This window comes from Hoplias malabaricus, chromosome Y (genome assembly GCF_029633855.1).
Source record: "Hoplias malabaricus isolate fHopMal1 chromosome Y, fHopMal1.hap1, whole genome shotgun sequence".
NCBI lineage: Eukaryota > Metazoa > Chordata > Actinopteri > Characiformes > Erythrinidae > Hoplias > Hoplias malabaricus.
In genome coordinates, this window is record NC_089820.1 from 25,066,877 (window position 1) to 25,073,744 (window position 6,868).

General features: G+C 44.8%; 1 protein-coding gene across 1 annotated transcript in view; it reads left to right on the forward strand.

Annotated features, from left to right (window-relative positions):
* LOC136678252 (phosphatidylinositol transfer protein beta isoform) overlaps positions 1–6,448 on the forward strand; it is a 39,597-nt gene extending 33,149 nt beyond the window's left edge. The window contains exon 12 of the mRNA XM_066656232.1: positions 86–6,448. The gene's annotated coding sequence lies outside the window, so the exon portion shown is untranslated. The remainder of the gene's footprint in view (positions 1–85) is intronic.
* The last annotated feature ends 420 nt before the right edge of the window (positions 6,449–6,868 follow it).

The following is a 6,868-nucleotide window of genomic DNA, read 5'->3' on the forward strand; positions in this document are numbered from 1 at the left end:
TCCACCCTCTTCCTGAGGTCTGTTTGTTTGGCTGGTGGTCTCTAACTCACCTTCCATTTTATTCCTTCTCCTCTCTCTCTTTTAGCTTCGCAGACACGGTCAGGTGCGAGGAACCAGCGCTGCTGACGACTGAATGAACGCCATAAAGAAGCATTCCAAGCTCGACTGACCGCCACCGCCCGCAACTTCAGAAGAGAAGAGACGCTGAGGATTGGCCTTTCATCGACAACCTTCACCCAATATCAACACACAGCTTAGAGTGTGTGCTACCCCGCCCACACCAGCCCACCCCACTCGCTTTCTCTCTGTGTCCACTGAATAACCCAAGCCTTTCTCCCCACTGCCTTCGTCACACGAGCCTTTCCACAGAAAACCGTTTGAGGTTTGCCTGTGAAAGAACAAACTTTCCAAGGTAAACAACTCCCCGCTTTCTTTTTCTCTTCTCGGTATGTGTTTTCTGATATCGCTTGACAGTCAATAAACACACACCAAGCTTTCAATAACAACACAGCCCATAATTAAGTTACGAAACATTCCTGAAACGTGTTAATTAATGAGTAAAGTGTGTGTCATGTAAAAACTTGAAAGAAACAGCTCGCCTCCTGCATAAGGCTTTCGTAACAGCACACAGCAGTAGGCCACAGGATGAAGGCCACTCTCGGAGCGGTCGAGTGGTGGGAGACGGGCAGCGAGTGAACGGCCGGTTCTGGAAGTTCATGATGGAAGTGGGAGACACGGTCAGCAGAAGGAACTGAGCATCTTTAACACGAGCCAAACTGTGCTGGTCCTAATGTTTTGATCTGGATGGCTTTCCACAACTCTCACGGGGTGGTGAAGGGGTTTGTACCTGCCCGAGGCACCGAGAACAATCCCCTGTCACGGTCTGCAGTTTGTAAACACTGACCAAAACATTATGAACATCACAGTGGATCATAATTTCTCCTGCTTCCAACATCAGCTTCAAGAACTGACTGTTCACTCACTGCCAGATGGAGCCCACTCCCCTGTTGTAAACGTGGTGAGGTACAGTCTGCTCTGACCATGGCTTTATACACAGTCTCTGCTTGATATTTAAGTTAGTGATGTTTTACACTCATTATTCATTACATGTCTGTAGTAAGAGCACAAATAAGTCTAAGAAATACTTTGTGTGTGACGTAGAACTGTAATTAAATATTCAAACACACTCCAGCTCTTCTGTCAGTTTGCGGAGCCTACTGTTTTATTAGAAACAACTTATTTAACTCAAACAAAGGAAAACTTGCGCTATGTTCACCATCGCTAACATCGACGTCTCCATCTTTAATTCGTCTGAACCAAACCTCACACATACTTTTGGATACAATGTTAAGTGTAATAATAAAAATAGAGATTATTGAAGAGTTGGGTGCTGCATTCGTTCTGAGCTCCATCAGGAAAAAACTGCAAAAGACTGTGATGGATTTGTTCTGTTCTTGAGGATAATACTGTGTCCAAAAGTATGTAAGGTTTGTTTGGTGGCAACAAACAACCCCGTGATGGGCAGCACGGTCGCGCAACAGGTTAGTGTCGCAGTCACACAGCTCCAGGGGCTTGGAGGTTGTGGGTTCGATTCCCGCTCCGGGTGACTGTCTGTGAGGAGTGTGGTGTGTTCTCTCTGTGTCTGTGTGGGTTTCCTCCGGGTGACTGTCTGTGAGCAGTGTGGTGTGTTCTCCCTGTGTCTGCGGGGGTTTCCTCCGGGTGGCTGTCTGTGAGGAGTGTGGTGTGTTCTCCCTGAGTCTGCGGGGGTTTCCTCCGGGTGACTGTCTGTGAGGAGTGTGGTGTGTTCTCTCTGAGTCTGCGGGGGTTTCCTCCGGGTGACTGTCTGTGAGGAGTGTGGTGTGTTCTCCCTGTGTCTGCGGGGGTTTCCTCCGGGTGACTGTCTGTGAGGAGTGTGGTGTGTTCTCCCTGTGTCTGCGTGGGTTTCCTCCGGGTGCTCCAGTTTCCTCCCACAGTTCAAAACACGTTGGTAGGTGGATTGGCAACTCAAAAGTGTCCGTAGGTGTGAGTGAATAAGTGTGTGTGTGTGTGTTGCCCTGTGAAGGACTGGCGCTCCCTCCAGGGTGTATTCCCGCTTTGCGCCCAGTGATTCCAGGTAGGCTCCGGACCCACCGCGACCCTGAACTGGATAAGGGTCACAGACAACGCAAAAGTTAACGTAAAATGACAAAAGAGTTGGAGAATGCTTGTTTGAATTTTTCACGTTACACAAAAATGCTTTAAAACTCAGCAGGTGTTTCCGTATCGCTGTGTAATTACACTGGAGTGTTTCTGAATGTGCTGTGAATGCTCTGTGTGTGTAATCGCTGTAAAGCCTTGTCAGGGTTTGTGTCGTTCCAAACTGAGAGAACTCAATCCTCCTCTTCATCACGACCAAACCTTCTGCTTTTACCCTTTTACCCTCTTCTCTTCTTCTCCTCTCTCAGTCGAAGCTGTTTTTCCCTTCCTGGTTTTTTTTTTTGTGTGTGTGTGTGTGTGTGTCTTCAGTTTTCCCTCCGAGGCAGGGTTGATCCTGACTCCGCTCCTGTCCTTTCCTGCCTCCGTGGCCTTAACCGAGAGATAATCCTCTACCCAACGACATCCAGAGAACATACCCTTCAATAATAAACACTTTAGCTTCAAAGCGCGCGCACACACACACACACACTCCCAGGTGTGAATGCCTATGTGGTGACGGGTCTTTTATGAGTGCTACAGGGGCAAATCTGCACAAGTTGTATCTGTTACGGCTTTGTTATTATGTTTTACTCGACTTCACGCACGTGCCTTTTCTGAGAGAGTAGCTTCCAATGCCATGGTCTCTGTTCTTAAGGCTGCAAAAACATTTCATGACGACGGACACACAGCTTTATAAAGGCTTACGCCAATAAGGGTCAGTTGCTTAAACACTTTCTAGGATGAAACTGACCAAAGCAGCTTCTATGACCACGGACACTCATCAAAATAAGCCTTCACAGATGTTAAAGGAACGTTGTGTAACATTTTTACTTTAAAACAACAGCTTCAAAATCATTGTGAAGCTTCGCTGAGCTGTAATAGGGAGATTAGTGCTACTCTGGGCTCAGCACTGCAGAAATTGCACTGTGTAGCATTTGGTTAAGGGTGTGATGCCACCCTTCTCTTCCTCCCTTCTTGATTTCAGGAGAGTGATGTAAAAATAAAGTATATTCTACGTCTGTAGAGACACTAAAACACCCACTCGTTAAAAAATAATTACACTAGGGGGAGCACAGGAGCAAAAATCCAAAATCTTATGTAGTGTTCCTTTTAAAGTTGTAGAGTATAATTCATTTTTACAGCACTCTCCTGAAACCAAGGAGGAGGTAGAGGGAGAGAGAGAGGGGGGTGGTGTCCTACCCTTCACCAAATGTTACATAGTGCAGTTTCTGCAGTGTTGAGCCCAGAGTGGAAGTGACAGCTCAGTCAGGCATCACAGTGATTTTGAGGCTGTTATTTATATATTTCTTTAAATAAAAATATTACATAGTGTTCCTTTAAACCTAAACAAGTGTCCAAGGTCAGGACATATTATGGCTTCTTGTGACCACTGCCTCTTGTTGGATTAAGCCTTCAGTTGTCATGAAAGGTGGGGGTCTTACTGGTGTCTGGTCACCCAGGGCAGTGGGGTTACTGAAATGTTCTGACCAGCGATGCTGCTATACAAACCACAGACTGTTCATGTCCTCTGCACTAGCTCCTGACCCTTCGTCTCACTTGGACAGACGCCTCTTTACTGTCCTAGTGTCTCTGATGTGCTACAGAATATTCTAGACCTATTTTAGACCAGTCCGTTTCTGTGTGCAAGCCAAAACATTATAACCACCTATCTGCACTACAGTACACTGCTGGACCTCCAGACCCAGAGATTCCCAGCAGAACTCAGCCCAGAGCTTCACACTCCCTCCACCAACAACAGCGCATCGAGCAGGTGGTTATAATGTTCTGGCTCTACTTTCATGATCAATGACAATCGGCTGCCGCTGTTCGGTGATGAGTTCTGATCGCAGACACATCTCCAGGCCGTCCCAGTGGTACTGGATGGAGCGCCATCACTCCAGAGAACACGGTTCCACCGTTCCCCTGCTCCACAGACCAGAGTCAGTGGTCCTAGCTGTTAGCTAACGCTGAGCTGATGTATGGGCCTTGTCCTTTTTACACAGTCACGTCCTCCTGAGGCCTTCTGATCTCAGCCTCGTCCTCTGTTAGCTTCGTCTTCATAGAAAACGTGGAACATGTTTGTTTTTGGGTGGTGGAATGTCTTTGGCGGACTACGAGTAATGTGTTTGTACGGAACTCCTGAGGGACAGAGGGATCGAATGCTCAGGGCACACAGTGTCTTTGATGCAAAGCTCTGAACAGCACCCCCTTGTAAAGCAGTCAATAACTGTGAGTATGTTTTAGCACCTTGGTGAGTGAGTTTATTTTTAGTTATCATACTCACTCACTCATGGTTAGCCTAAATTTCACCACAAGGTGGCACCAAATAGTTACGTTTAGGAACTGCTCCACTAGGGGGTGCTAATCAGTGCTTGGCATCACAGACACTGTGTGTCCTGGTTTGTAATTGATGCACTTTTCTTCATGTGCTAACATCCAGTCCCAGTATTTACAAGTTCTCATTTCTTGAGATAATAGTTTCATGAATTTTGCTTATGTTTGTGGCCACGGTTGGATAATTAATTCCCACAAGTAGATATCATTTACCAACATTTTCCTCAGGTTGTGCGCACACGTTGTTTAAAGCGTGCAGACTTTTTTTTTTGTACGTGTTTTTGTTTTTAATAACGAAAACAAGCTGGAAGTTGTGGGAATGAATTAAGGAAGAATGCACCCATGATTAAAGGAAACAGGACAAGGTGAATCCCTGTCCTTTCAGGACCTCCATATGTTTAAGAGAAAACTGCAATAATAAAAGTCCCTGTGCGTTTCAGCTTAGCGTTATGTCACGACTCGGGCAGTACGCAGCAGAGTCTCTGATGCAGTGTCAGGATTCCTTTTATTCTGTGTTCATTAGGTTTTATCGGTCAAATCTGAGGCTTTAATCTGCTGTAATTTCTCTTATGTATTTACCTTTCCATAGATAAATCTTTATAAAATTAAAGTCAGGTGTCATTATGCATCATAATGTGTTCATAAGAATCTTGTAGACAAGTGCCTTATTGTGCTATCAATTGGACAGGGTTTATACACACACACACACACACACACATTTCTAAAGTCTTATGGACACAGGAACCACAGGCGCATGTGCCCTATGCCGTAACCGTCCTGTGACGAGGACCGAACTGATGGCGGCTGGAGTTTACAGTGAGTCTGGGTTCACGAGACTATGTTTAGTTCCAGTTTCACTCTCGTTCACTTCATTGAGAAGAGTTTAAAGAGTGTTGAAAATATTCGACTACAGAAGTCAGCGTTTACTCCTGCATCTAATACTGGAACTGATAGAAATATATTTTCATGAATTATGGCTTTACTATTAATATCTTTTGATGTTTTGCTTCAATTATTACAAATTTATAAAATGTTAAATGACGACTTAACTACCGTACACCTTCCTTCTCCAAGGTTTGAGCTCATTCTTGGAGTGCCCTCTTCATTCGTAAACTTTTCCGAGTTGTTTATCTTAATAATGACTTTATTCTTGCAATCAAATTTTTTTAAGTGTCTCTAAAGGAGACTAAAGCCTGGATTATACTTCTGCGTAGATCCATGTAAATATCTGCTTTGTGAAGGAAATCGTGTGTGTCACTTGCAGAGACTCGCAGATGCTGCCCCCTAGTGCACGAGTTCATGTTGAAGTATGGCGGCCGATACCCAAGTGAACACTGGTCACGAGACATCTACGTGGATCTGTTCAGAAGTGTAAACCAGTGGTTGTGAGGTGGTCTTTGGTACTGTACGGAAAATGTGTCTGGTGTTGAAGCAGTGCGATCACTAGGAACTGAAGCATTGCTTTTCCACTGTTACATTTGGTTTCTGTTCTAAACTGTTACATGCAAAACCTGATAAAGGAGCAGTGAGACGTTTTTTTACCTCAGAGGTTACAACCGAGTAGCTTTGTAGTCGGAGGGAATTTATTCTGTTTATTCTCCATAGAGCAGGTCGTGATACAGGGTCACTACAGAAACTCATCCAGGCCACTAGGAGTCAGTATAGCGGCTGTTCTGTATCAGTGGAGGAAATGACTGACTGCTCCTTTAAGCGACTTGATACTGTTTGAACACAAAGGCAAATCCGCAGCCTCACTATCGACTGTTATAATCATCGTTATGATTTCTCACACCTTCTGTTAATGACCCTTAAAGTCTTGTGTGCCTTAAAGTGTGCTCCAAAGTGTCTTTTGTAATGATCAACGGCAGGGGATCTGCTTGTGAATGTATGCTTGTTTTTCTTCTGCTGCAAAGAGAGACATTAATTTCCAATAAATTTCAATCCAATACAAACGCTGAGTGATGGTTTATTTTATTATTTTTTTATCCTCTCTCTCTTCTGAAAGGACATGAAGGTCATAACGACTTATACTTCTGCATTAACAAGACACAGAGCCTGTGCCATAGTCTACGCAGGAGCCCTACAATGTTGTGAGCGTTTATACTTGTTTGTGCCGCCCTGCAGTTACACTGCCACACCACTAGGGGCTGTACCTCAAACGCCTTCCTCTGCACTGTGTAGTCCACAATGTAGCGATGTACAGGGTGGGACATTTATATGGATACACCTTAATAAAATGGGAATGGTAGGTGATATTAACTTCCTGTTTGTGGCGCATTAGTTTATGGGAGGGGGGAAACTTCTCAAGATGGGTGGTGACCAAGGCGGCCATTTTGAAGTTCGTTTTGGATCCAACTTT